This window comes from Phalangium opilio, unplaced genomic scaffold, assembly GCF_054372755.1.
Source record: "Phalangium opilio isolate 3A_F unplaced genomic scaffold, DU_Popi_V2 ptg001675l_1, whole genome shotgun sequence".
Taxonomy (NCBI): domain Eukaryota; kingdom Metazoa; phylum Arthropoda; class Arachnida; order Opiliones; family Phalangiidae; genus Phalangium; species Phalangium opilio.
In genome coordinates, this window is record NW_028324261.1 from 238346 (window position 1) to 266174 (window position 27829).

At 46.5% G+C, this 27829-nt stretch overlaps 3 non-coding genes across 3 annotated transcripts; all 3 read left to right on the top strand.

Moving 5' to 3' along the window:
• The first annotated feature begins 1065 nt into the window (after window positions 1–1065).
• Window positions 1066–1138, top strand: TRNAK-CUU (transfer RNA lysine (anticodon CUU)). Its single transcript has one exon. It is a non-coding gene; the product is annotated as a tRNA-Lys (tRNA).
• Window positions 1139–10152: 9014 nt separating this feature from the next.
• TRNAD-GUC (transfer RNA aspartic acid (anticodon GUC)) lies at window positions 10153–10225 on the top strand. Its single transcript has one exon. It is a non-coding gene; the product is annotated as a tRNA-Asp (tRNA).
• Window positions 10226–12210: 1985 nt separating this feature from the next.
• TRNAI-GAU (transfer RNA isoleucine (anticodon GAU)) lies at window positions 12211–12283 on the top strand. Its single transcript has one exon. It is a non-coding gene; the product is annotated as a tRNA-Ile (tRNA).
• Window positions 12284–27829: the final 15546 nt, after the last annotated feature.

Sequence of the window (27829 nt, forward strand, 5' to 3'; positions counted from 1 at the left end):
GTTTTTGCACAATAAATGACGACCATTTAATTTTTGGGCTTCCGTGGCGCAATGGTTAGCGCGTTCGGCTGTTAACCAATAGGTTGGTCGTTCGACCCCATGCGGGAGCGGTGTTGTGAGGTCTCAGATGTGACGTAAAAAGTCAAGGTTTTTACATAATACCTGACGAGCAATTAACTTTTGGGCTTCCGTGGCGCAATGGTTAGCGCGTTCGGCTGTTAACCAATAGGTTGGTGGTTCGAGCCCATCCGGGAGCGGTGTTGTGAGGTCTCAGATGTGACGTAAAAAGTCAAGGTTTTTACACAATACCTAACGAGCATTTAACTTTTGGGCTTCCGTGGCGCAATGGTTAGCGCGTTCGGCTGTTAACCAATAGGTTGGTGGTTCGAGCCCATCCGGGAGCGGTGTTGTGAGGTCTCAGATGTGACGTAAAAAGTCAAGGTTTTTACACAATACCTGACGAGCATTTAACTTTTGGGCTTCCGTGGCGCAATGGTTAGCGCGTTCGGCGGTTAACCAATAGGTTGGTGGTTCGAGCCCATCCGGGAGCGGTGTTGTGAGGTCTCAGATGTGACGTAAGAAGTCAAGGTTTTTACACAATACCTGACGAGTATTTAACTTTTGGGCTTCCGTGGCACAATGGTTAGCGCGTTCGGCTGTTAACCAATAGGTTGGTGGTTCGAGCCCATCCGGGAGCGGTGTTGTGAGGTCTCAGATGTGACGTAAAAAGTCAAGCTTTTGCACAATACCTGACGAGCATTTAGCTTTTGGGCTTCCGTGGCGCAATGGTTAGCGCGTTCGGCTGTTAAGCAATAGGTTGGTGGTTCGAGCCCATCCGGGAGCGGTGTTGTGAGGTCTCAGATGTGACGTAAAAAGTCAAGGTTTTTACACAATACCTGACGAGCATTTAAATTTTGGGCTTCCTTGGCGCAATGGTTAGCGCCTTCGGCTGTTAACCAATAGGTTGGTGGTTCGAGCCCACCCGGAAGCGGTGTTGTGTGATCTCAAATGTAACGTAGAAAGCCAAAGTTTTTCCACAATACCTGACGACCATTTAATTTTTGGGCTTCCGTGGCGCAATGGTTAGCACGTTCGGCTCTTAACCAATAGGTTGGTGGTTCGAGCCCATCCGGGAGCGGTGTTGTGAGGTCTCAGATGTGACGTAAAAAGTCAAGGTTTTCCACAATACCTGACAACCATTTAATTTCTGAGCTTCCGTGGCTCAATGGTTAGCGCGTTCGGCTGTTAACCAATAGGTTGGTGGTTCGACCCCATCCCGGAGCGGTGTTGTGAGGTCTCAGATGTGACGTAAAAAGTCAAGGTTATAAAGATGAAGGTTAATTTGTCTCACTTAATTTAAATTCGAATTTTTAACTAGCACTCTCGGCAACGGCCATATCTGAGGCCGAGTTACGTCGATTTTGAAAATGTTATTAAAAATCGAGGTACATTTTTATTTATTGTTCAATCGAGATGAAATGACTTTTAATGAGTGTTTTATATTGAATTAAGCTGAATTCGGTCAAAAATTTCTCCAGAAAAAAATGCATTCAAAAAAGTACCGAAAAAATCGCAGGTTTTTCTTCTTCAAGACACAAAATCCGTGAATACGATTTCTTATTGAAAATTGAATTTTAACAGTTTTTTGAATGAATATCGTTAAATTGCTTGAATTAAAGCAAAAAGTATAAAAATAATGGTTTCAGTGGTTACATTTGAAAATAGTGTAGAAATACTCAAAATATGCTTCTTTGGCCGTGAAACGTCGATTTTTAAAATGTTATTAAAAATTGAGGTACATTTTTATTTATTGTCCTGACGAACATTTAATTTTTGGGCTTCCCTGGCTCAATGTTAGCGCGTTCGGCTGTTAATCGAAAGGTTGGTGGTTCGAGCCCATCCGGGAGCGGTGTTTTGGGATCTCAAATGTAACGTAAATAGCCAAAGTTTTTCCACAATACCTGACGACCATTTAATTTTTGGGCGTCCGTGGCGCAATGGTTAGCGCGTTCGGCTGTTAACCGAAAGGTGGTGGTTCGAGCCCAGCCGGGAGCGGTGTTGTGAGGTCTCAGATGTGAAGTAAAAAGACAAAGTTTTACCTCAATACCTGACGACCATTTAATATTTGGGCTTCCGTTGCGCAATGGTTAGCGCGTTCGGCTGTTAACCGAAAGGTTGGTGGTTCCAGCCCACCCGGGAGCGGTGTTGTGGGATCTCTAATTTAACGTAAAAAGCCAAAGTTTTTCCACAATACCTGACGACCATTTTTTTTTGGGCGTCCATGGCGCAATGGTTAGCGCGTTCGGCTGTTAACCGAAAGGTTGGTGGTTCGAGCCCATCCGGGAGCGGTGTTGTGACGTCTCAGATGTTACGTAAAATGTCAGAGTTTTTCCACAATACCTGACGAACATTTAATTTTTGGGCTTCCGTGGCGCAATAATTAGCGCGTCCAGCTGTTAATCGAAAGGTTGGTGGTTCGAGCCCACCCGGGAGCGGTGTTGTGGGATCTCAAATGTAACGTAGAAAGCCAAAGTTTTTCCACAATACCTGACTACCATTTAATTTTTGGGCTTCCTTGGCGCAATGGTTAGCGCGTTCGGCTGTTAACCGAAAGGATGGTGGTTCGAGCCCACCTGGGAGAGGTGTTGTAGGGTCTCAGATGTAACGTAAAAAGTCATAACTTATTGTTGTGTGTTTGTACGACTACACAGGAGTTGATACTTTAAAACTATGGTTTTATTTACAATGATTTATACATGATCGAGGTCCGAGGTAGACTGAATTTTTAACACAGAGAGGGGGCCTTTTTATACACGAGAGATTAGATAAATAATAGACATTAAGCTAATATGGGGCTGTTCATAAACTGGCCTACTAATAATATAAAGCATAATGTCACATCCCCTTTTTTTATACAAATAAGAATGCGTTTTATAAATTTAACTTAGTCGATGGCTTTGAGATTCTTCCGGATCGTGTTACTGTCCCTTTGTCGTCTTTTGGCAATTTGCTTCTTGTCTTTCTCTTATTCGTACTTTCCGGTGACCTCGTGGTATTGGACTCAGATGGATCAGCTCGCAAGTTCTCTCGGTCGGTATCTTGAAGGTTTTCAGCATTGCATGGATGATTGTCGTGGGCTGGCTCAGAGACAGGTTCCTCTCGATCAATGATGTTTGGTGGATCTATGACGTCCTCTGGGCCAATACTCGATTCCGGAGTGAAAGACTTGATTCCGTGATTTTGATGACTGTCCGGTAGGGGAACTAGATGGAACCGGTTTCTTCGAATCCTTCCTTTAGACGTCTCGATTATATATGATCGGGGCTCCTCTGCTTTCTCGAAAACGGTTCCTTCTTTGCGTAAATCGGTTATCCATACCCTTTTCCCAAGATCTAATTTGTGTAGCTCTCTGACTCTATGGCGTTGGTCGTAATTTCTTTTTGGAGTTTTTTTCTGCGTTAGTGATGTTTCTTTGATACGTTCTGCTGATAAGATCGTCGGGACAAGCATGTTTGACGGTAATGGGAGCGTTGTTCGGAGATGGCGACTCATAAGCATTTGTGCTGGACTGAAACCATTGGACGTCGGTGTAGATCGGTACGCCAACAGTGCCAAAGGGATGTTGTCAGATTTCTTTAAAATGGATTTCGCTGTCTTTACTGCTGCTTCTGCGAACCCATTACTTTGAGGATATCTTGGGCTGCTCGTGATAGATCGAAATCCATATTTCTTGGAGAATGCGATGAATTCCAAGGTTCTTGTCGCTGATAAATTAGTGCCATTATCGCTGCGGACCACCTCTGGAATTCCGTGTCGTGCAAATATATCTTCGATGATCTCGATGACAGTTTTTGTAGTTTGATCTTTCATTCGAGCCAATTCCAGATATTTTGAGTAGTAGTCCATCATGACCAGGTACCATTTTCCCCCATGATGTAGCATATCTATGGCAACTGCTTGCCATGGTCGTTCGGGTAAGCTTGTTGGTTTTAAGGGCTCATGAAAGTTGACTGATTCTTTGAGACATCGTTCGCATCTTTTCACCTTATCTTCGATTTCCCGTGAAATTCCAGGCCACCAGACGGATTGTTTGGCTCTTTCTCGACATTTGACGATTCCCATGTGACCTTGATGAATTCGATCCATTATTTCTGGACGCATGGAACTTGGAATGAGCAGTCTGCTGCCTTTCATGATGATTCCGTCTTGGATGGTGATTTCATGCCTGTAGCTGAAGTAGTCATTACAACTACTGTGTACGCGTTTTTTCTCCGGCCATCCATGTTCGAGGTAACGTTGTAATGTTCTGCATGTAGCATCTTCCTGTTGTTTATGAAGAATTTCCGCAAGCTTTGGATCTGTAGTGGGTAGGTTCATCATTACTAACTGTACGTGAGCAGAAATTTCTTGTTGTAGCTCGTTGTCGTCAACGTCTATCAACGGAGCTCTAGACAATGTATCAGCGGCAACTAAGGATTTTCCAGGCACGTAGGAGACCTTGTACGAGTATCGCATCATGCGTAAACGTAGCCTTTGCAGTCTCGGAGATAAATCGTCCAGTTGTTTCGAATGCAATATGGAAACAAGGGGCTGATGATCAGTTTCAAGCTTTATTGTTATACCCGTTATGAAATCCTCAAATCGCTGGCATGCCCACGTTAATGCATACGCCTCGTTCTCGATCTGCGCATAGCGTTGTTCTGTCGAGGATAACGTCTTCGAGGCATAGGCAATGACTTTGTAAGTTCCATTGGCTTGTTCTTGTCGAAGTATTGCTCCAATCCCATAGCTTGACGCATCGGCGGATACTACTGTTGGCTTCCTTGGATCGAAGATACCCAAAACAGGCTTGCTTGTGAGTGTCGTCTTGAGGTATTTGAAGGCCATTTCTTGACTTGGGCCCCAAATCCAGCTGTTCTTGGTGCTCAATAGACTACTTAGTGGTTTAAGCTGCTCGGCCATTCGGGGAATGAACTTTCCAAGATAATTTACCATTCCTAATAGACGACGTAGCTCTGCGACATCAGATGGTGATTTCATCTCGACTATGGCTCGAACCTTCTCCTCGTCTGGACTGATCCCGGCACTGTCTATTACGTGCCCCAAAAACTTGATCCTTTTGTTAAATTTTTTATAATATACCACGCCACTGTTCAATTTTAAGTGGATATAACATAAATTCATTAATTCTTTTTTCATGAATCTTTAACACTAATTATTATAATACACCATTGTTAAATCTATATTTTAAATTAAATTGTTGTATTAAATTAAGCAGATAGGCACGGGGCTTACAAGTCACAATGTGACTTAGCCCCGTAGCAAACTGTATATGTAATGATAAGTAAAAAATAAACATTTTGAATTTGAATTTGAATTTTGACTCCAAAGAGGCATTTCCTTTCATTGAGCGTGACTCCTTGGTCTTTCAATCTTTCGAGAACTTCCTTTAGGTTTTCATCATGTTCGGCCATGTCCTTGCCCCATACTAGAATGTCGTCCTGATGACAAACTGTGTTCTTGACGCCTTCAATATACGAAGACATTTGGCTTTGGTAGTGCTCGGATGCAGATGTTAAACCAAAGGGCAGGCAATTGCAGCAATATCTTCCAAATGGCGTCATGAAAGTCGTAAGTAATATGGAGTCCGGATGTAGCGGTATCTGCCAATAACCGGAATTACAATCAAGTTTTGAGAAGATCTCGGCTCCAGCCAGTCGTCCAAGCGTATGGTCTACAGCCGGTATCTGGTACCGTTCACGTTGTACGTAGTTATTCAGTTGCGTATAATCCACGCATATCCTTAATTCGCCAGAATCCTTTCTCACGACCACCATGGGAGCGCACCAGTCTGTGGGGTCCTCGACTCTCCGGATTACTCCCAAGTCCACCATTCGTTTCAATTCAGCTTCGACTTGTGACATCAAAGGAATCGCAACTCGACGTGGAGTCGTCACTGCATACGGTACTGCGTTCGGTTTCAGCTTCAGTTTGTAGCTTCGTTTGACTCGTCCTAAGCCGGTAAATAGTTGAGGATAATGGTCCTTTGGTCTTATACTCGTCTCCGTGAGTTGCAGCTCATCGATTCTTTGAACTATTTTCAGGTCTTCACTTGCTCTGAGGCTTAGAAGTGGAACTTGCAATTGGTCGATGACATAGACCTTGTCATGGATGGTGGTATCTCTACTTGACAGGTAGGCTTCAATGAAACCTTTGCAGTTAATCAAGGTCTTCCCTGGTCCAAACAGACGTCGGTCAGATTTATTCAGTGCTAAGTCTTGAAATTTCGCCTTGTACAGCGAGTCTGGTAATACGCAAACGTCCGCGCCGGTATCTATCTTGAATTGAACTTGTTTTGCATTAATCCTAATGTTTACCATCCAACGATCTTGTATCTCGTCGCTGCTGACTTTTCCCAAGAACGTATCCATTGGCGTTGAGTCATCATCATCCACAGAGATCATTTGCGATGTGACCTCACGATTGTAGTTGGTGGTTAACCTTTGACACACACGCTCGTAGCGGCCAATCTTCTTACACTTCCTGCAAACTGCTCTATATGCTGGGCATCGCTCTCGATTGTGTTTCTCGAACATTCCGCATTTCTTGCAGGTATCTGAAGTAACCTTGTGATCGCGTTGAATTGGTCTTGAAGGATGAGTTGCTCTTGGTCGCCTGTTCTCCTTCGTCTGAGAGGTGTTTCGAGAGCCAAGCTTTTCGACAACAGCCGGAGTTCCGTTTTTATAACTTCCTGCGTTTAATTCTTGTTGTTGTCGGCGAACTTCTTCGGCATGGCGGGCGGTTGAGATCGGTTTCTCCAGTGTAAGGTTTCCGTCTAATTGCATTTTTTCCGACAGGGCTTTGTCTCGCACCCCGACTACTATTCGGTCTCTCAGCAATTCGTCTTGGAGAGTTCCGTAGGCACATTTCTCAATCTGGGCTCGACACGCGGTGATAAACTCTTCTACCGGTTCGCCATCTTGCTGAACTCGTGAGTTGAAGGTTGCTCGCTCGTAGATAACGTTCCTCCGGAGAATGAAATGTCCTTCGAATTTATTCATAACGACATTGAAGTCAGACTTCTCTGCATCGGTGGCAAACGTAAATGACAAGAATACGTCATCAGCTTTGTCGCCCATCATGTATATTAACGCGTTGACTTGTTCCTCTCCTGTCTTGGAACTAAGACCGGACGCGGATCTGAATCTCTCGAACCTCCTCCTCCATCGGGGCCTCTCATTGGAATTCGAAAAGTTGAATTGGCAAGGCGGTTGCACTTGAAAGGCTGCGGCGTTCTGCATTTTCCGTGTCGAGGTAGACCGCAAATCTAGTCGATTACTGATTAACGAATTAAAGCTAACCGTGATATCGCGCGACTAAATACCACATTAACGAACTTCTGACACCATGTTGTGTGTTTGTACGACTACACAGGAGTTGATACTTTAAAACTATGGTTTTATTTACAATGATTTATATATGATCGAGATCCGAGATAGACTGAATTTTTAACACAGAGAGGGGGCCTTTTTATACACGAGAGATTAGATAAATAATAGACATTAAGCTAATATGGGGCTGTTCATAAACTGGCCTACTAATAATACAAAGCATAATGTCACACTTATCCACAAAACCTAACAACCATTTAATTTCTGAGCTTCTGTGGCTCAATGGTTAGCGCGTTCGGCTGTTAACCAATTGGTTGGTGGTTCGAGCCTATCCGGGAGAAGTGTTGTGACGTCTCAGATGTAACGTAAAATGTCAGAGTTTTACCTCAATACCTGACGAAAATTTAATTTTTGGGCTTCAGTGGCGCAATGGTTAGCGCGTTCGGCTATTAACCAATAGGTTGGTGGTTCGAGCCCATCCGGGAGAAGTGTTGTGACGTCTCAGATGTAACGTAAAATGTCAGAGTTTTTCCACAATACCTGACGAACATTTAATTTTTGGGCTTCAGTGGCGCAATGGTCAGCGCGTTCAGCTGTTAACCGAAAGGTTGGTGGTTCGAGCCCAAACGAGAGAGGTTTTGTGGGGTCTAAGATGTAGCGTGAAAAGTCGTAACTTTTCAACAATACCTGACAACCATTTAATTTCTGAGCTTCCGTGGCTCAATGGTTAGCGCTTTCGGCTGTTAACCAATAGGTTGGTGGTTCTAGCCCATCCGGGAGCGGTGTTGTGATGTCTCAGATGTAACGTAAAATGTCAGAGTTTTACCTCAATACCTGACGAGCATTTATTTTTTGGGCTTCCGTGGCGCAATGGTTAGCGCGTTCAGCTGTTAATCGAAAGGTTGGTGGTTCGAGCCCACCCGGGAGAGGTGTTGTGAGGTCTCATATGTAGCGTGAAAAGTCAAACTTTTTCCATAATACGTTATAACCATTTATTTTCTGATCTTTCGTGGCTCAATGGTTAGCGCGTTCGGCTGTTAACCAATAGCTTGGTGGTTCGAGCCCACCCGGGAGCGGTGTTTTTGGATCTCAAATGTAACGTAAATAGCCAAAGTTTTTCCACAATACCTGACGACCATTTAATTTTTGGGCTTCCGTGGCGCAATGGTTAGCGCGTTCAGCTGTTAACCGAAAGGTTGGTGGTTCGAGCCCAAAAGAGAGGTTTTGTGGGGTCTCAGATGTAGCGTGAAAAGTCGTAACTTTTCAACAAAACCTGTAAACCATTTAATTTTTGGGCGTCCGTGGCGCAATGGCTAGCGCGTTCGGCTGTTAACCGAAAGGTTGGTGGTTCGAGCCCATCCGGGAGCGGTGTTGTGACGTCTCAGATGTTACGTAAAATGTCAGAGTTTTTCCACAATACCTGACGAACATTTAATTTTTGGCCTTCCGTGGCGCAATAATTAGGGCGTCGAGCACTTAATCGAAAGGTTGGTGGTTCGAGCCCACCCGGAAGAGGTGTTGTGGGGTCTCAGATGTAGCGTTAAAAGTCAAAACTTTTCCACAATACGTGACAACCATTTAATTTCTGATCTTCCGTGGCTCAATGGTTAGCGCGTTCGGCTGTTAACCAATAGGTTGGTGGTTCGAGCCCACCCGGGAGCGGTGTTTTTGGATCTCAAATGTAACGTAAATAGCCAAAGTTTTTCCACAATACCTGACTACCATTTCATTTTTGGGCGTCCGTGGCGAAAGGTTAGCGCGTTCGGCTGTTAACCGAAAGGTTGGTGGTTCGAGCCCATCCGGGAGCGGTGTTGTGAGGTCTCAGATGTGAAGTAAAAAGACAAGGTTTTACCTCAATACCTGACGAAAATTTAATTTTTGGGCTTCAGTGGCGCAATGGTCAGCGCGTTCAGCTGTTAACCGAAAGGTTGGTGGTTCGAGCCCTCCCGGGAGCGGTGTTGTGACGTCTCAGATGTAACGTAAAATGTCAGAGTTTTTCCACAATACCTGACGAGCATTTAATTTTTGGGCTTCCGTGGCGCAATGGTTAGCGCGTTCAGCTGTTAATCGAAAGGTTGGTATTCGAGCCCACCCGGGAGAGGTGTTGTGAGGTCTCAGATGAAGCGTGAAAAGTCAAACTTTTTCCATAATACGTGATAACCATTTATTTTCTGATCATTCGTGGCTCAATGGTTAGCGCGTTCGGCTGTTAACCAATAGCTTGGTGGTTCGAGCCCACCCGGGAGCGGTGTTTTTGGATCTCAAATGTAACGTAAATAGCCAAAGTTTTTCCGCAATACCTGACGACCATTTTTTTTGGGCGTCCGTGGCGCAATGGTTAGCGCGTTCGGCTGTTAACCGAAAGGTTGGTGGTTCGAGCCCATCCGGTAGCGGTGTTTTGAGGCCTCAGATGTGAAGTAAAAAGTCAAAGTTTTACCTCAATACCTGACGAAAATTTAATTTTTGGGCTTCAGTGGCGCAATGGTCAGCGCGTTCAGCTGTTAACCGAAAGGTTGGTGGTTCGAGCCCAAACGAGAGAGGTTTTGTGGGGTCTCAGATGTAGCTTGAAAAGTCGTAACTTTTCAACAATACCTGACAACCATTTAATTTCTGGGCTTCCGTGGCTCAATGGTTAGCGCGTTCGGCTGTTAACCTATAGGTTGGAGGTTCTAGCCCATCCGGGAGCGGTGTTGTGATGTCTCAGATGTAACGTAAAATGTCAGAGTTTTTCCACAATACCTGACAACCATTTAATTTCTGAGCTTCCGTGGCTCAATGGTTAGCGCGTTCGGCTGTCAATCGAAAGGTTGGTGGTTCGATCCCATGCGGGAGCGGTGTTGTGAGGTCTCGGATGTGAAGTAAAAAGTCAAAGTTTTACCTCAATAGCTGACGAAAATTTAATTTTTGGGCTTCAGTGGCGCAATGGTCAGCGCGTTCAGCTGTTAACCGAAAGGTTGGTGGTTCGAGCCCACCCGGGAGCGGTGTTGTGACGTCTCAGATGTAACGTAAAATGTGAGAGTTTTTCCACAATACCTGACGAGCATTTAATTTTTGGGCTTCCGTGGCGCAATGGTTAGCGCGTTCAGCTGTTAATCGAAAGGTTGGTGGTTCGAGCCCACCCGGGAGAGGTGTTGTGAGGTCTCAGATGTAGCGTGAAAAGTCAAACTTTTTCCATAATACGTGATAACCATTTATTTTCTGGTCTTTCGTGGCTCAATGGTTAGCGCGTTCGGCTGTTAACCAATAGCTTGGTGGTTCGAGCCCACCCGGGAGCGGTGTTTTTGGATCTCAAATGTAACGTAAATAGCCAAAGTTTTTCTACAATACCTGACGACCATTTAATTTTTGGGCTTCCGTGGCGCAATGGTTAGTGCGTTCAGCTGTTAACCGAAAGGTTGGTGGTTCGAGCCCAAACGAGAGAGGATTTGTGGGGTCTCAGATGTAGCGTGAAAAGTCGTAACTTTTCAACAATACCTGACAACCATTTAATTTTTGGGCGTCCGTGGCGCAATGGCTAGCGCGTTCGGCTGTTAACCGAAAGGTTGGTGGTTCGAGCCCATCCGGGAGCGGTGTTGTGACGTCTCAGATGTTACGTAAAATGTCAGAGTTTTTCCACAATACCTGACGAACATTTAATTTTTGGGCTTCCGTGGCGCAGTAATTAGCGCGTCCAGCTCTTAATCGAAAGGTTGGTGGTTTGAGCCCACCCGGAAGAGGTGTTGTGGGGTCTCAGATGTAGCGTTAAAAGTCAAAACTTTTCCACAATACGTGACAACCATTTAATTTTTGGGCTTCCTTGGCGCAATGGTTAGCGCGTTCGGCTGTTAACCGAAAGGATGGTGGTTCGAGCCCACCTGGGAGAGGTGTTGTAGGGTCTAAGATGTAACGTAAAAAGTCATAACTTATCCACAAATCCTAACAACCATTTAATTTCTGAGCTTCTGTGGCTCAATGGTTAGCGCGTTCGGCTGTTAACCAATTGGTTGGTGGTTCGAGCCTATCCGGGAGAAGTGTTGTGACGTCTCAGATGTAACGTAAAATGTCAGAGTTTTTCCACAATACCTGACGAACATTTAATTGTTGGGCTTGCGTGGGGCAATGGTTAGCGCGTTCAGCTGTTAATCGAAAGTTTGGTGGTTCGAGCCCACCCGGGAGAGGTGTTGTTGGGTCTCATATGTAGCGTAAAAAGTCAAAACTTTTCCACAATACGTGACAACCATTTATTTTCTGAGCTTTCGTGGCTCAATGGTTAGCGCATTCGGCTGTTAACCGAAAGGTTGGTGGTTCGAGCCCATCCGGGAGCGGTGTTGTGAGGCCTCAGATGTGAAGTAAAAAGTCAAAGTTTTACCTCAATACCTGACGAAAATTTAATTTTTGGGCTTCAGTGGCGCAATGGTCAGCGCGTTCAGCTGTTAACCGAAAGGTTGGTGGTTCGAGCCCAAACGAGAGAGGTTTTGTGGGGTCTCAGATGTAGCGTGAAAAGTCGTAACTTTTCAACAATACCTGACAACCATTTAACTTCTGAGCTTCCGTGGCTCAATGGTTAGCGCGTTCGGCTGTTAACCAATAGGTTGGTGGTTCTAGCCCATCCGGGAGCGGTGTTGTGATGTCTCAGATGTAACGTAAAATGTCAGAGTTTTTCCACAATACCTGACGAACATTTAATTTTTGGGCTTCCGTGGCGCAATGGTTAGCGCGTTCAGCTGTTAATCGAAAGGTTGGTGGTTCGAGCCCACCCGGAAGAGGTGATGTGGGGTCTCAGATGTAGCGTAAAAAGTCAAAACTTTTCCACAATACGTGACAACCATTCAATTTCTGAGCTTCCGTGGCTCAATGGTTAGCGCGTTCGGCTGATAATCGAAAGGTTGGTGGTTCGAGCCCATCCGGGAGCGGTGTTGTGAGGTCTCAGATGTAGCGTGAAAAGTCAAACTTTTTCCATAATACGTGATAACCATTTATTTTCTGATCTTTCGTGGCTCAATGGTTAGCGCGTTCGGCTGTTAACCAATAGGTTGGTGGTTCGAGCCCACCCGGGAGCGGTGTTTTTGGATCTCAAATGTAACGTAAATAGCCAAAATTTTTCCACAATACCTGACGACCATTTAATTTTTGGGCGTCCGTGGCGAATGGTTAGCGCATTCGGCTGTTAACCGAAAGGTTGGTGGTTCGAGCCCACCCGGGAGAGGTGTTGTTAGGTCTCAGATGTAGCGTGAAAAGTCAAAATTTTTCCATAATACGTGATAACCATTTATTTTCTGATCTTTCGTGGCTCAATGGTTAGCGCGTTAGGCTGTTAACCAATAGCTTGGTGGTTCGAGCCCACCCGGGAGCGGTGTTTTTGGATCTCAAATGTAACGTAAATAGCCAAAGTTTTTCTACAATACCTGACGACCATTTAATTTTTGGGCTTCCGTGGCGCAATGGTTAGTGCGTTCAGCTGTTAACCGAAAGGTTGGTGGTTCGAGCCCAAACGAGAGAGGATTTGTGGGGTCTCAGATGAAGCGTGAAAAGTCGTAACTTTTCAAAAATACCTGACAACCATTTAATTTTTGGGCATCCGTGGCGCAATGGCTAGCGCGTTCGGCTGTTAACCGAAAGGTTGGTGGTTCGAGCCCATCCGGGAGCGGTGTTGTGACGTCTCAGATGTTACGTAAAATGTCAGAGTTTTTCCACAATACCTGACGAACATTTAATTTTTGGGCTTCCGTGGCGCAGTAATTAGCGCGTCCAGCTCTTAATCGAAAGGTTGGTGGTTCGAGCCCACCCGTAAGAGGTGTTGTGGGGTCTCAGATGTAGCGTTAAAAGTCAAAACTTTTCCACAATACGTGACAACCATTTAATTTTTGGGCTTCCTTGGCGCAATGGTTAGCGCGTTCGGCTGTTAACCGAAAGGATGGTGGTTCGAGCCCACCTGGGAGAGGTGTTGTAGGGTCTAAGATGTAACGTAAAAAGTCATAACTTATCCACAAAACCTAACAACCATTTAATTTCTGAGCTTCTGTGGCTCAATGGTTAGCGCGTTCGGCTGTTAACCAATTGGTTGGTGGTTCGAGCCTATCCGGGAGAAGTGTTGTGACGTCTCAGATGTAACGTAAAATGTCAGAGTTTTTCCACAATACCTGACGAACATTTAATTGTTGGGCTTGCGTGGCGCAATGGTTAGCGCGTTCAGCTGTTAATCGAAAGTTTGGTGGTTCGAGCCCACCCGGGAGAGGTGTTGTTGGGTCTCATATGTAGCGTAAAAAGTCAAAACTTTTCCACAATACATGACAACCATTTATTTTCTGAGCTTTCGTGGCTCAATGGTTAGCGCATTCGGCTGTTAACCGAAAGGTTGGTGGTTCGAGCCCATCCGGGAGCGGTGTTGTGAGGCCTCAGATGTGAAGTAAAAAGTCAAAGTTTTACCTCAATACCTGACGAAAATTTAATTTTTGGGCTTCAGTGGCGCAATGGTCAGCGCGTTCAGCTGTTAACCGAAAGGTTGGTGGTTCGAGCCCAAACGAGAGAGGTTTTGTGGGGTCTCAGATGTAGCGTGAAAAGTCGTAACTTTTCAACAATACCTGACAACCATTTAACTTCTGAGCTTCCGTGGCTCAATGGTTAGCGCGTTCGGCTGTTAACCAATAGGTTGGTGGTTCTAGCCCATCCGGGAGCGGTGTTGTGATGTCTCAGATGTAACGTAAAATGTCAGAGTTTTTCCACAATACCTGACGAACATTTAATTTTTGGGCTTCCGTGGCGCAATGGTTAGCGCGTTCAGCTGTTAATCGAAAGGTTGGTGGTTCGAGCCCACCCGGAAGAGGTGATGTGGGGTCTCAGATGTAGCGTAAAAAGTCAAAACTTTTCCACAATACGTGACAACCATTCAATTTCTGAGCTTCCGTGGCTCAATGGTTAGCGCGTTCGGCTGTTAATCGAAAGGTTGGTGGTTCGAGCCCATCCGGGAGCGGTGTTGTGAGGTCTCAGATGTAGCGTGAAAAGTCAAACTTTTTCCATAATACGTGATAACCATTTATTTTCTGATCTTTCGTGGCTCAATGGTTAGCGCGTTCGGCTGTTAACCAATAGGTTGGTGGTTCGAGCCCACCCGGGAGCGGTGTTTTTGGATCTCAAATGTAACGTAAATAGCCAAAATTTTTCCACAATACCTGACGACCATTTAATTTTTGGGCGTCCGTGGCGAATGGTTAGCGCATTCGGCTGTTAACCGAAAGGTTGGTGGTTCGAGCCCACCCGGGAGAGGTGTTGTTAGGTCTCAGATGTAGCGTGAAAAGTCAAAATTTTTCCATAATACGTGATAACCATTTATTTTCTGATCTTTCGTGGCTCAATGGTTAGCGCGTTAGGCTGTTAACCAATAGCTTGGTGGTTCGAGCCCACCCGGGAGCGGTGTTTTTGGATCTCAAATGTAACGTAAATAGCCAAAGTTTTTCTACAATACCTGACGACCATTTAATTTTTGGGCTTCCGTGGCGCAATGGTTAGTGCGTTCAGCTGTTAACCGAAAGGTTGGTGGTTCGAGCCCAAACGAGAGAGGATTTGTGGGGTCTCAGATGAAGCGTGAAAAGTCGTAACTTTTCAAAAATACCTGACAACCATTTAATTTTTGGGCATCCGTGGCGCAATGGCTAGCGCGTTCGGCTGTTAACCGAAAGGTTGGTGGTTCGAGCCCATCCGGGAGCGGTGTTGTGACGTCTCAGATGTTACGTAAAATGTCAGAGTTTTTCCACAATACCTGACGAACATTTAATTTTTGGGCTTCCGTGGCGCAGTAATTAGCGCGTCCAGCTCTTAATCGAAAGGTTGGTGGTTCGAGCCCACCCGTAAGAGGTGTTGTGGGGTCTCAGATGTAGCGTTAAAAGTCAAAACTTTTCCACAATACGTGACAACCATTTAATTTTTGGGCTTCCTTGGCGCAATGGTTAGCGCGTTCGGCTGTTAACCGAAAGGATGGTGGTTCGAGCCCACCTGGGAGAGGTGTTGTAGGGTCTAAGATGTAACGTAAAAAGTCATAACTTATCCACAAAACCTAACAACCATTTAATTTCTGAGCTTCTGTGGCTCAATGGTTAGCGCGTTCGGCTGTTAACCAATTGGTTGGTGGTTCGAGCCTATCCGGGAGAAGTGTTGTGACGTCTCAGATGTAACGTAAAATGTCAGAGTTTTTCCACAATACCTGACGAACATTTAATTGTTGGGCTTGCGTGGCGCAATGGTTAGCGCGTTCAGCTATTAATCGAAAGTTTGGTGGTTCGAGCCCACCCGGGAGAGGTGTTGTTGGGTCTCATATGTAGCGTAAAAAGTCAAAACTTTTCCACAATACGTGACAACCATTTATTTTCTGAGCTTTCGTGGCTCAATGGTTAGCGCATTCGGCTGTTAACCGAAAGGTTGGTGGTTCGAGCCCATCCGGGAGCGGTGTTGTGAGGCCTCAGATGTGAAGTAAAAAGTCAAAGTTTTACCTCAATACCTGACGAAAATTTAATTTTTGGGCTTCAGTGGCGCAATGGTCAGCGCGTTCAGCTGTTAACCGAAAGGTTGGTGGTTCGAGCCCAAACGAGAGAGGTTTTGTGGGGTCTCAGATGTAGCGTGAAAAGTCGTAACTTTTCAACAATACCTGACAACCATTTAACTTCTGAGCTTCCGTGGCTCAATGGTTAGCGCGTTCGGCTGTTAACCAATAGGTTGGTGGTTCTAGCCCATCCGGGAGCGGTGTTGTGATGTCTCAGATGTAACGTAAAATGTCAGAGTTTTTCCACAATACCTGACGAACATTTAATTTTTGGGCTTCCGTGGCGCAATGGTTAGCGCGTTCAGCTGTTAATCGAAAGGTTGGTGGTTCGAGCCCACCCGGAAGAGGTGATGTGGGGTCTCAGATGTAGCGTAAAAAGTCAAAACTTTTCCACAATACGTGACAACCGTTCAATTTCTGAGCTTCCGTGGCTCAATGGTTAGCGCGTTCGGCTGTTAATCGAAAGGTTGGTGGTTCGAGCCCATCCGGGAGCGGTGTTGTGAGGTCTCAGATGTAGCGTGAAAAGTCAAACTTTTCCCATAATACGTGATAACCATTTATTTTCTGATCTTTCGTGGCTCAATGGTTAGCGCGTTCGGCTGTTAACCAATAGGTTGGTGGTTCGAGCCCATCCGGGAGCGGTGTTTTTGGATCTCAAATGTAACGTAAATAGCCAAAATTTTTCCACAATACCTGACGACCATTTAATTTTTGGGCGTCCGTGGCGAATGGTTAGCGCATTCGGCTGTTAACCGAAAGGTTGGTGGTTCGAGCCCATCCGGGAGCGGTGTTGTGAGGCCTCAGATGTGAAGTAAAAAGTCAAAGTTTTACCTCAATACCTGACGAAAATTTAATTTTTGGGCTTCAGTGGCGCAATGGTCAGCGCGTTCAGCTGTTAACCGAAAGGTTGGTGGTTCGAGCCCAAACGAGAGAGGTTTTGTGGGGTCTCAGATGTAGCGTGAAAAGTCGTAACTTTTCAACAATACCTGACAACCATTTAATTTCTGAGCTTCCGTGGCTCAATGGTTAGCGCGTTCGGCTGTTAACCAATAGGTTGGTGGTTCTAGCCCATCCGGGAGCGGTGTTGTGATGTCTCAGATGTAACGTAAAATGTCAGAGTTTTTCCACAATACCTGACGAACATTTAATTTTTGGGCTTCCGTGGCGCAATGGTTAGCGCGTTCAGCTGTTAATCGAAAGGTTGGTGGTTCGAGCCCACCCGGAAGAGGTGATGTGGGGTCTCAGATGTAGCGTAAAAAGTCAAAACTTTTCCACAATACGTGACAACCATTCAATTTCTGAGCTTCCGTGGCTCAATGGTTAGCGCGTTCGGCTGTTAATCGAAAGGTTGGTGGTTCGAGCCCATCCGGGAGCGGTGTTGTGAGGTCTCGGATGTGAAGTAAAAAGTTAAAGTTTTACCTCAATACCTGACGAGCATTTATTTTTTGGGCTTCCGTGGCGCAATGGTTAGCGCGTTCAGCTGTTTATGGAAAGGTTGGTGGTTCGAGCCCACCCGGGAGAGGTGTTGTGAGGTCTCAGATGTAGCGTGAAAAGTCAAACTTTTTCCATAATACGTGATAACCATTTATTTTCTGATCTTTCGTGGCTCAATGGTTAGCGCGTTCGGCTGTTAACCATTAGCTTGGTGGTTCGAGCCCACCCGGGAGCGGTGTTTTTGGATCTCAAATGTAACGTAAATAGCCAAAGTTTTTCCACAATACCTGACGACCATTTAATTTTTGGGCTTCCGTGGCGCAATGGTTAGCGCGTTCAGCTGTTAACCGAAAGGTTGGTGGTTCGAGCCCAAAAGAGAGGTTTTGTGGGGTCTCAGATGTAGCGTGAAAAGTCGTAACTTTTCAACAAAACCTGACAACCATTTAATTTTTGGGCGTCCGTGGCGCAATGGCTAGCGCGTTCGGCTGTTAACCGAAAGGTTGGTGGTTCGAGCCCATCCGGGAGCGGTGTTGTGACGTCCCAGATGTTACGTAAAATGTCAGAGTTTTTCCACAATACCTGACGAACATTTAATTTTTGGCCTTCCGTGGCGCAATAATTAGCGCGTCGAGCACTTAATCGAAAGGTTGGTGGTTCGAGCCCACCGGAAGAGGTGTTGTGGGGTCTCAGATGTAGCGTTAAAAGTCAAAACTTTTCCACAATACGTGACAACCATTTAATTTCTGATCTTCCGTGGCTCAATGGTTAGCGCGTTCGGCTGTTAACCAATAGGTTGGTGGTTCGAGCCCACCCGGGAGCGGTGTTTTTGGATCTCAAATGTAACGTAAATAGCCAAAGTTTTTCCACAATACCTGACGACCATTTAATTTTTGGGCGTCCGTGGCGAATGGTTAGCGCGTTCGGCTGTTAACCGAAAGGTTGGTGGTTCGAGCCCATCCAGGAGCGGTGTTGTGAGGTCTCAGATGTGAAGTAAAAAGACAAGGTTTTACCTCAATACCTGACGAAAATTTAGTTTTTGGGCTTCAGTGGCGCAATGGTCAGCGCGTTCAGCTGTTAACCGAAAGGTTGGTGGTTCGAGCCCTCCCGGGAGCGGTGTTGTGACGTCTCAGATGTAACGTAAAATGTCAGAGTTTTTCCACAATACCTGACGAGCATTTAATTTTTGGGCTTCCGTGGCGCAATGGTTAGCGCGTTCAGCTGTTAATCGAAAGGTTGGTATTCGAGCCCACCCGTGAGAGGTGTTGTGAGGTCTCAGATGAAGCGTGAAAAGTCGTAATTTTCAACAATACCTGACAACCATTTAATTTCTGAGCTTCCGTGGCTCAATGGTTAGCGCGTTCGGCTGTTAACCAATAGGTTGGAGGTTCTAGCCCATCCGGGAGCGGTGTTGTGATGTCTCAGATGTAACGTAAAATGTCAGAGTTTTTCCACAATACCTGACGAACATTTAATTTTTGGACTTCCGTGGCGCAATGGTTAGCGCGTTCAGCTGTTAATCGAAAGGTTGGTGGTTCGAGCCCACCCGGTAGAGGTGTTGTGGGGTCTCAGATGTAGCGTAAAAAGTCAAAACTTTTCCACAATACGTGACAACCATTTAATTTCAGAGCTTCCGTGGCTCAATGGTTAGCGCGTTCGGCTGTCAATCGAAAGTTTGTTGGTTGGAGCCCATCCGGGAGCGGTGTTGTGAGGTCTAGGATGTGAAGTAAAAAGTCAAAGTTTTACCTCAATACCTGACGAAAATTTAATTTTTGGGCTTCAGTGGCGCAATGGTCAGCGCGTTCAGCTGTTAACCGAAAGGTTGGTGGTTCGAGCCCTCCCGGGAGCGGTGTTGTGACGTCTCAGATGTAACGTAAAATGTCAGAGTTTTTCCACAATACCTGACGAGCATTTAATTTTTGGGCTTCCGTGGCGCAATGGTTAGCGCGATCAGCTGTTACCAATAGGTTGGTGGTTCGAGCCCACCCGGGAGCGGTGTTATGTGATCTCAAATGTAACGTAGAAAGCCAAAGTTTTTCCACAATACCTGACGACCATTTAATTTTTGGGCTTCCGTGGCGCAATGGTTAGCGCGTTCGGCTGTTAACCAATAGGTTGGTGGTTCGAGCCCACCAGGGAGCGGTGTTGTGTGATCTCAAATGTAACGTAGAAAGCCAAAGTTTTTCCACAATACCTGACGACCATTTTTTTTGGGCGTCCGTGGCGCAATGGTTAGCGCGTTCGGCTGTTAACCGAAAGGTTGGTGGTTCGAGCCCATCCGGGAGCGGTGTTGTGAGGTCTCAGATGTGACGTAAAAAGTCAAAGTTTTTCCACAATACCTGACAACCATTTAATTTCTGAGCTTCCGTGGCTCAATGGTTAGCGCGTTCGGCTGTTAACCAATAGGTTGGTGGTTCGAGCCCACCCGGGAGCGGTGATGTGGGATCTCAAATGTAACGTAGAAAGCCAAAGTTTTTGCACAATAAATGACGACCATTTAATTTTTGGGCTTCCGTGGCGCAATGGTTAGCGCGTTCGGCTGTTAACCAATAGGTTGGTGGTTCGACCCCATCAGGGAGCGGTGTTGTGAGGTCTCAGATTTGACGTAAAAAATCAAGGTTTTTACACAATACCTGACGAGCATTTAACTTTTGGGCTTCCGTGGCGCAATGGTTAGCGCGTTCGGCTGTTAACCAATAGGTTGGTGGTTCGAGCCCATCCGGGAGCGGTGTTGTGAGGTCTCAGATGTGACGTAAAAAGTCAAGGTTTTTACACAATACCTGACGAGCATTTAACATTTGGGCTTCCGTGGCGCAATGTTTAGCGCGTTCGGCTGTTAACCAATAGGTTGGTGGTTCGAGCCCATCCGGGAGCGGTGTTGTGAGGTCTCAGATGTGACGTAAGAAGTCAAGGTTTTTACACAATACCTGACGAGTATTTAACTTTTGGGCTTCCGTGGCGCAATGGTTAGCGCGTTCGGCTGTTAACCAGTAGGTTGGTGGTTCGAGCCCATCCGGTAGCGGTTTTGTGAGGTCTCAGATGTGACGTAAAAAGTCAAGGTTTTTACACAATACCTGACGAGCATTTAATTTTTGGGATTCCGTGGCGCAATGGTTAGCGCGTTCAGCTGTTAATCGAAAGGTTGGTGGTTCGAGCCCACCCGGGAGAGGTGTTGTGGGGTCTCAAATGTAACGTAGAAAGCCAAAGTTTTTCCACAACACCTGACAACCATTTAATTTCTGAGCTTCCGTGGCTCAATGGTTAGCGCGTTCGGCTGTTAACCAATAGGTTGGTAGTTCGAGCCCATCCGGGAGCGGTGTTGTGAGGTCTCAGATGTGACGTAAATAGTCAAGGTTTTTACACAATACCTGACGAGCATTTAACTTTTGGGCTTCCGTGGCGCAATGGTTAGCGCGTTCGGCTGTTAACCAATAGGTTGGTGGTTCGAGCGCATCCGGGAGCGGTGTTGTGAGGTCTCAGATGTGACGTAAGAAGTCAAGGTTTTTACACAATACCTGACGAGTATTTAACTTTTGGGCTTCCGTGGCGCAATGGTTAGCGCGTTCGGCTGTTAAGCAATAGGTTGGTGGTTCGAGCCCATCCGGGAGCGGTGTTGTGAGGTCTCAGATGTGACGTAAAAAGTCAAGGTTTTTTCACAATACCTGACGAGCATTTAAATTTTGGGCTTCCTTGGCGCAATGGTTAGCGCGTTCGGCTGTTAACCAATAGGTTGGTGGTTCGAGCCCACCCGGGAGCGGTGTTGTGTGATCTCAAATGTAACGTAGAAAGCCAAAATTGTTCCACAATACCTGACGACCATTTAATTTTTGGGCTTCCGTGGCGCAATGGTTAGCGCGTTCGGCTGTTAACCAATAGGTTGGTGGTTCGAGCCCATCCGGGAGCGGTGTTGTGAGGTCTCAGATGTGACGTAAAAAGTCAAGGTTTTTACACAATACCTGACGAGCATTTAATTTTTGGGATTCCGTGGCGCAATGGTTAGCGCGCTCAGCTGTTAATCGAAAGGTTGGTGGTTCGAGCCCACCCGGGAGAGGTGTTGTGGGGTCTCAAATGTAACGTAGAAAGCCAAAGTTTTTCCACAACACCTGACAACCATTTAATTTCTGAGCTTCCGTGGCTCAATGGTTAGCGCGTTCGGCTGTTAACCAATAGGTTGGTAGTTCGAGCCCATCCGGGAGCGGTGTTGTGAGGTCTCAGATGTGACGTAAATAGTCAAGGTTTTTAAACAATACCTGACGAGTATTTAACTTTTGGGCTTCCGTGGCGCAATGGTTAGCGCGTTCGGCTGTTAAGCAATAGGTTGGTGGTTCGAGCCCATCCGGGAGCGGTGTTGTGAGGTCTCAGATGTGACGTAAAAAGTCAAGGTTTTTACACAATACCTGACGAGCATTAAACTTTTGGGCTTCCGTGGCACAATGGTTAGCGCGTTCGGCTGTTAACCAATAGGTTGGTGGTTCGAGCCCATCCGGGAGCGGTGTCGTGAGGTCTCAGATGTGACGTAAGAAGTCAAGGTTTTTACACAATACCTGACGAGTATTTAACTTTTGGGCTTCCGTGGCTCAATGGTTAGCGCGTTCGGCTGTTAACCAATAGGGTGGTGGTTCGAGCCCATCCGGGAGCGGTGTTGTGAGGTCTCAGAAGTGACGTAAAATGTCAGAGTTTTTCCACAATACGTGACGACCATTTAATTTCTGAGCTTTCGTGGCTCAATGGTTAGCGCGTTCGGCTGTTAACCAATAGGTTGGTGGTTAGAGCCCATCCGGGAGCGGTGTTGTGAGGTCTCAGATGTGACGTAAAAAGTCAAGGTTTTTCCACAATACCTAACAAGCATTTAACTTTTGGGCTTCCGTGGCGCAATGGTTAGCGCGTTCGGCTGTTAACCAATAGGTTGGTGGTTCGAGCCCATCCGGAAGCGGTGTTGTGAGGTCTCAGATGTGACGTAAAAAGTCAAGGTTTTTACACAATACCTGACGAGCATTTAACTTTTGGGCTTCCGTGGCGCAATGGTTTGTGCGTTCGGCTGTTAACCAATAGGTTGGTGGTTCGAGCCCATCCGGGAGCGGTGTTGTGAGGTCTCAGATGTGACGTAAAAAGTCAAGGTTTTTACACAATACCTGACGAGCATTTAATTTTTGGGCTTCCGTGGCACAATGGTTAGCGCGTTCAGCTGTTAATCGAAAGGTTGGTGGTTCGAGCCCACCCGGGAGAGGTGTTGTGGGGTCTCAAATGTAACGTAGAAAGCCAAAGTTTTTCCACAATACCTGACAACAATTTAATTTCTGAGCTTCCGTGGCTCAATGGTTAGCGCGTTCGGCTGTTAACCAATAGGTTGGTGGTTCGACCCCATCCGGGAGCGGTGTTGTGAGGTCTCAGATGTGACGTAAAAAGCCAAGGTTTTTACATAATACCTGACGAGCATTTAACTTTTGGGCTTCCGTGTCGCAATGGTTAGCGCGTTCGGCTGTTAACCAATAGGTTGGTGGTTCGAGCCCATCCGGGAGCGGTGTAGTGAGGTCTCAGATGTGACGTAAAAAGTCAAGGTTTTTACACAATACCTAACGAGCATTTAACTTTTGGGCTTCCGTGGCACAATGGTTAGCGCGTTCAGCTGTTAATCGAAAGGTTGGTGGTTCGAGCCCACCCGGGAGAGGTGTTGTGGGGTCTCAAATGTAACGTAGAAAGCCAAAGTTTTTCCACAATACCTGACAACAGTTTAATTTCTGAGCTTCCGTGGCTCAATGGTTAGCGCGTTCGGCTGTTAACCAATAGGTTGGTGGTTCGAGCCCATCCGGGAGCGGTGTTGTGACGTCTCAGATGTGACGTAAAAAGTCAAGGTTTTTCCAAAATACCGGACGACCATTTAAATTCTGGGCTTCCGTGGCGCAATCGTTAGCGCGTTCGGCTGTTAACAGAAAGGTTGGGAGTTCGAGCACACCCGGGAGCGGTGCTATGAGGTCTCAGATGTTACGTAAAAAGTCAAAGTTTTTCCACAATACGTGACAACCATTTAATTTCTGAGCTTCCGTGGCGCAATGGTTAGCGCGTTCAGCAGTTAACAAATAATTTAGTGGTTCGAGCCCACCCGGGAGCGGCGTTGTGGGATCTCAAACGTAACGTAGAAAGCCAAAGTTTTTCCACAATACCTGACGACCATTTAATTTTTGGGCTTCCGTGGCGCAATGGTTAACGCGTTCGGCTGTTAACCAATAGGTTGGTGGTTCGAGCCCACCCGGGAGCGGTGTTGTGGGATCTCAAATGTAACGTAGAAAGCCAAAGTTTTTCCACAATACGTGACGACCATTTAATTTTTGGGCTTCCGTGGCGCAATGGTTAGCGCGTTCGGCTGTTAACCGAAAGGTTGGTGGTTCGAGCCCATCCAGGAGCGGTGTTGTGACGTCTCAGATGTGACGTAAAAAGTCAAGGTTTTTACACAATATCTGACAAGTATCTAATTTTTGGGCTTCCGTGGCGCAATGGTTAGCGCGTTCAGCTGTTAATCGAAAGGTTGGTGGTTCGAGCCCACCCTGGAGAGGTGTTGTGGGGTCTCAAATGTAACGTAGAAAGCCAAAGTTTTTCCACAATACCTGACAACCGTTTAATTTTTGGGCTTCCGTGGCGCAATGGTTAGCGCGTTCGGCTGTTAACCAATAGGTTGGTGGTTCGAGCCCATCCGGGAGCGGTGTTGTGAGGTCTCAGACGTGACGTAAAAAGTCAAGGTTTTTACACAATACCTGACGAGCATTTAATTTTTGGGCTTCCGTGGCACAATGGTTTGCGCGTTCAGCTGTTAATCGAAAGGTTGGTGGTTCGAGCCCACCCGGGAGAGGTGTTGTGGGATCTCAAATGTAACGTAGAAAGCCAAAGTTTTTCCACAATACGTGACAACCATTTAATTTCTGAGCTTCCGTGGCTGAATGGTTAGCGCGTTCAGCTTTTAACCAATAGGGTGGTGGTTCGAGCCCACCCGGGAGCTGTGTTGTGGGATCTCAAATGTAACGTAGAAAGACAAAGTTTTTCCACAATACCTGACGACCATTTATATTTTGGGCTTCCTTGGCGCAATGGTTAGCGCGTTCGGCTGTTAACCGAAAGGTTGGTGGTTCGAGCCCAACCGAGAGAGGTGTTGTAGGGTCTCAGATGTAACGTCATAAGTCATAACTTATCCACAACACCTGACAACCATTTAATCTCTGAGCTTCCGTGGCTGAATGGTTAGCGCGTTCAGCTTTTAACCAATAGGGTGGTGGTTCGAGCCCACCCGGGAGCTGTGTTGTGGGATCTCAAATGTAACGTAGAAAGACAAAGTTTTTCCACAATACCTGACGACCATTTATATTTTGGGCTTCCTTGGCGCAATGGTTAGCGCGTTCGGCTGTTAACCGAAAGGTTGGTGGTTCGAGCCCAACCGAGAGAGGTGTTGTAGGGTCTCAGATGTAACGTCATAAGTCATAACTTATCCACAACACATGACAACCATTTAATCTCTGAGCTTCCGTGGCTCAATGGTTAGCGCGTTCGGCTGTTAACCAATAGGTTGGTGGTTCGAGCCCATCCGGGAGCGGTGTTGTGAGGTCTCAGATATAACGTAAAATGTCAGAGTTTTTCCACAATACCTGACGAGCATTTAATTTTTGGGCTTCCGTGGCGCAATGGTTAGCGCGTTCAGCAGTTAACAAATAGGTTAGTGGTTCGAGCCCACCCGGGAGCGGCGTTGTGGGATCTCAAACGTAACGTAGAAAGCCAAAGTTTTTCCACAATACCTGACGACCATTTAATTTTTGGGCTTCCGTGGCGCAATGGTTAACGCGTTCGGCTGTTAACAAATAGGTTGGTGGTTCGAGCCCACCCGGGAGCGGTGTTGTGGGATCTCAAATGTAACGTAGAAAGCCAAAGTTTTTCCACAATACGTGACAACCATTTAATTTCTGAGCTTCCGTGGCTGAATGGTTAGCGCGTTCAGCTTTTAACCAATAGGGTGGTGGTTCGAGCCCACCCGGGAGCGGTGTTGTGGGATCTCAAATGTAACGTAGAAAGACAAAGTTTTTCCACAATACCTGACGACCATTTATATTTTGGGCTTCCTTGGCGCAATGGTTAGCGCGTTCGGCTGTTAACCGAAAGGTTGGTGGTTCGAGCCCAACCGAGAGAGGTGTTGTAGGGTCTCAGATGTAACGTAATAAGTCATAACTTATCCACAACACCTGACAACCATTTAATTTCTGAGCTTTCGTGGCTCAATGGTTAGCGCGTTCGGCTGTTAACCAATAGGTTGGTGGTTCGAGCCCATCCGGGAGCGGTGTTGTGAGGTCTCAGAAGTGACGTAAAAAGTCAAGGTTTTTACACAATACCTGACGAGCATTTAATTTTTGGGCTTCCGTGGCGCAATGGTTAGCGCGTTCAGCAGTTAACAAATAGGTTAGTGGTTCGAGCCCACCCGGGAGCGGCGTTGTGGGATCTCAAACGTAACGTAGAAAGCCAAAGTTTTTCCACAATACCTGACGACCATTTAATTTTTGGGCTTCCGTGGCGCAATGGTTAACGCGTTCGGCTGTTAACAAATAGATTGGTGGTTCGAGCCCACCCGGGAGCGGTGTTGTGGGATCTCAAATGTAACGTAGAAAGCCAAAGTTTTTCCACAATACGTGACAACCATTTAATTTCTGAGCTTCCGTGGCTGAATGGTTAGCGCGTTCAGCTTTTAACCAATAGGGTGGTGGTTCGAGCCCATCCGGGAGCGGTGTTGTGAGGTCTCAGAAGTGACGTAAAATGTCAGAGTTTTTCCACAATACGTGACGACCATTTAATTTCTGAGCTTTCGTGGCTCAATGGTTAGCGCGTTCGGCTGTTAACCAATAGGTTGGTGGTTAGAGCCCATCCGGGAGCGGTGTTGTGAGGTCTCAGATGTGACGTAAAAAGTCAAGGTTTTTCCACAATACCTAACAAGCATTTAACTTTTGGGCTTCCGTGGCGCAATGGTTAGCGCGTTCGGCTGTTAACCAATAGGTTGGTGGTTCGAGCCCATCCGGAAGCGGTGTTGTGAGGTCTCAGATGTGACGTAAAAAGTCAAGGTTTTTACACAATACCTGACGAGCATTTAACTTTTGGGCTTCCGTGGCGCAATGGTTTGTGCGTTCGGCTGTTAACCAATAGGTTGGTGGTTCGAGCCCATCCGGGAGCGGTGTTGTGAGGTCTCAGATGTGACGTAAAAAGTCAAGGTTTTTACACAATACCTGACGAGCATTTAATTTTTGGGCTTCCGTGGCACAATGGTTAGCGCGTTCAGCTGTTAATCGAAAGGTTGGTGGTTCGAGCCCACCCGGGAGAGGTGTTGTGGGGTCTCAAATGTAACGTAGAAAGCCAAAGTTTTTCCACAATACCTGACAACAATTTAATTTCTGAGCTTCCGTGGCTCAATGGTTAGCGCGTTCGGCTGTTAACCAATAGGTTGGTGGTTCGACCCCATCCGGGAGCGGTGTTGTGAGGTCTCAGATGTGACGTAAAAAGCCAAGGTTTTTACATAATACCTGACGAGCATTTAACTTTTGGGCTTCCGTGTCGCAATGGTTAGCGCGTTCGGCTGTTAACCAATAGGTTGGTGGTTCGAGCCCATCCGGGAGCGGTGTAGTGAGGTCTCAGATGTGACGTAAAAAGTCAAGGTTTTTACACAATACCTAACGAGCATTTAACTTTTGGGCTTCCGTGGCACAATGGTTAGCGCGTTCAGCTGTTAATCGAAAGGTTGGTGGTTCGAGCCCACCCGGGAGAGGTGTTGTGGGGTCTCAAATGTAACGTAGAAAGCCAAAGTTTTTCCACAATACCTGACAACAGTTTAATTGCTGAGCTTCCGTGGCTCAATGGTTAGCGCGTTCGGCTGTTAACCAATAGGTTGGTGGTTCGAGCCCATCCGGGAGCGGTGTTGTGACGTCTCAGATGTGACGTAAAAAGTCAAGGTTTTTCCAAAATACCGGACGACCATTTAAATTCTGGGCTTCCGTGGCGCAATCGTTAGCGCGTTCGGCTGTTAACAGAAAGGTTGGTGGTTCGAGCACACCCGGGAGCGGTGCTATGAGGTCTCAGATGTTACGTAAAAAGTCAAAGTTTTTCCACAATACGTGACAACCATTTAATTTCTGAGCTTCCGTGGCGCAATGGTTAGCGCGTTCAGCAGTTAACAAATAATTTAGTGGTTCGAGCCCACCCGGGAGCGGCGTTGTGGGATCTCAAACGTAACGTAGAAAGCCAAAGTTTTTCCACAATACCTGACGACCATTTAATTTTTGGGCTTCCGTGGCGCAATGGTTAACGCGTTCGGCTGTTAACCAATAGGTTGGTGGTTCGAGCCCACCCGGGAGCGGTGTTGTGGGATCTCAAATGTAACGTAGAAAGCCAAAGTTTTTCCACAATACGTGACGACCATTTAATTTTTGGGCTTCCGTGGCGCAATGGTTAGCGCGTTCGGCTGTTAACCGAAAGGTTG